The sequence below is a fragment of the Copadichromis virginalis genome, linkage group LG20, assembly GCF_057382275.1.
Source record: "Copadichromis virginalis isolate Kocher_CV1m ecotype Utaka linkage group LG20, C_Virginalis_male_GT1.1, whole genome shotgun sequence".
NCBI classification, from domain to species: domain Eukaryota; kingdom Metazoa; phylum Chordata; class Actinopteri; order Cichliformes; family Cichlidae; genus Copadichromis; species Copadichromis virginalis.
The window spans coordinates 22,861,998-22,864,158 of NC_140637.1; the positions used below are offsets into that span (position 1 = coordinate 22,861,998).

Here is a 2,161-nt window from a genome sequence, read left to right on the forward strand (position 1 = left end):
TTGCTAATTAATGTATATTCTCGAGTGCATTTGAAATGTGATAAAAGAAATGAACCAAGAATGTAATCAGTGACTTTAAATCATTCATTCAGTATGAATCAGCAAAGTGAGCAGTAATTTCTGTACCTGATCTGAAGGTACCAATTAGCCGTGATATAATGTACCGCCTGGTTATACGCTTCAAGAAAGAACAAAAGGGGGAAAAAAACACAAATATGATGTGATACAGTAGGTATAAAAGAAAGCTATTTACTGTTCTAAATTATGCTTTTGTAATATGCTGAAAGTAACAGTTTGAATCACTGACAGATTTAGATTAAACCAACCATGAATGACTCTTTCACATCAAGGGTTTGATTATATTTATTAGTGATTAAACACTGGCTATACTAAAACTGCATTATATAAGCTGTGTTGGTGATGCATAACATGCGGAGTGTCACCTACATTTTTTGTAAATAGCAAATAGCACAAAGGCACCTTCATGTTTTCCATAGAAGCAAAACTGAGATTTACAGCCACCAGCAAGTATGTAACCATATACTGTAAATAAAAGATGGTTGTAGCTACTGTGATATCATATATGTCCATGGGCTGTATGCGTAACCACCTTTATTTTTACTATCAGCCTAGACTGTCATGGTCCCCGTGCCTGCTCGGCTGGCCCTGTGTGGCTACATGTTATGTTTTGTCTTTTCTCTCTCTCCTCTCTCTCTGCTCGCTGCCTGGGCGGAGCTCATTGTGAGCTCCCGGCCTCCACCACCTGTAGGCAATCACCTGTGGCTCCTCACCTTGTTTGCTCCCGCTACTTAAGGCAGTGACTGAGAGCACCTCTCCGCTGGACTATTGAATAACGCTCGTCAGTGCTACTTTAGCCTCAGCCAGTTTTGAGCTCTGTCCGTGAAAGTTCCGTGCTAACCCTTGTTCTCTGTATGCAGATTTCTCGTGTTTGGTTTGGAGACTCTGGACGCTTTTCCCGACCCCGCTCTGCACCCCTGGGAACCCTGGCCCCCTTCTCCTTCACCTGTATATAGTGCACCTGGAGTGTGTAAATAAACCTGTTTTTCTGAGATTTCAGTCTGCGCCGAGTCCTCCCTGCTCCTCCGTGACAGAATAGTCCAGCCAACCATGGACTCAGCGGACTCTGCTTCCTCGGCCCCGGCCCCGATCACCTTGGAGGAGCTACTACACCGGCATGAGCAGATGTTAGTCCGGCTCAGTGGAGAGGTGGCCGCCTTGGCTCTGGCCGTCGCCCAACGAACACCACTAGAGGCGAGCCCCCCCGAGGCGAGCCCCCCGGAGCGCCCAGCCTCTGCCTCATCTCCTCAGGTAACATCAGGCTTTGCTGCAAGCGCTGCTGCACCACCTCTCTCCTCTGTGTCTTTGGATAAGCTGTTGCCCACACCTGAGGCATTCACGGGGGAGCTGGGGAAGTGCGCGGGGTTTTTGATGCAGTGCGCTATGCATTTTCGCCAATTGCCACATGTCTTTTCTAGCGATGAGGTCAAGATCGCCTATTTCGTTCAGCTGTTACGTGACCGTGCTTTGACCTGGGCGCAGGCTCAACTTCAAGCAAACCCTGTAATTACATATGCTGACTTCCTTTCCAAGTTTAAGGCTATGTTTGATAAGGGCTCCAGCACAGAAGCCGCCGGTCACCGCTTACTCAACCTTAAACAAGGTAAGCGCAGCATGGCTGATTATTCTGTTGATTTTTGGACCCTGGCAGCACAAACAAAGTGGGGGCAGGAGGCATTAAGGACCACGTTACTAAACAACATCAATGACGACCTAAAGGACGAATTAATGATGCGTGAACTCCCTCAATCTCTGGAGGCTGTTATGTCGCTGTGTATTCAGGTGGATGATCGGCTGCGTGCGCGCCGGAGCGTGCGGAGGCACGCACCGCGGGAGCCGCGGGCAACAAGAGACCCTTCCCCCGAGTCACGAGGAGCCCGTGAGTACAGCAGGGGCGAGGAAGGAGAGCAGCCGATGCAGATAGGACGCTCCCGCCTTTCACCCGCGGAACGTCAGCGTCGGTTCTCCGCTGGTGAGTGCCTGTATTGCGGCCGTAAGGGTCACTTTATCTCCACCTGCCCGGCTCTGGCAAAAGAGCGCGCCCACCAGTAATGGAGAGGGTACTGGTGGGCGACCTGTCTGG

At 49.9% G+C, this 2,161-nt stretch overlaps 1 long non-coding RNA gene across 1 annotated transcript; it reads left to right on the forward strand.

Moving 5' to 3' along the window:
• The first annotated feature begins 228 nt into the window (after positions 1-228).
• LOC146684830 (uncharacterized) lies at positions 229-1,072 on the forward strand. The gene is made up of 2 exons (XR_014917216.1): positions 229-859; positions 939-1,072. It is a non-coding gene; the product is annotated as an uncharacterized LOC146684830 (long non-coding RNA).
• Positions 1,073-2,161: the final 1,089 nt, after the last annotated feature.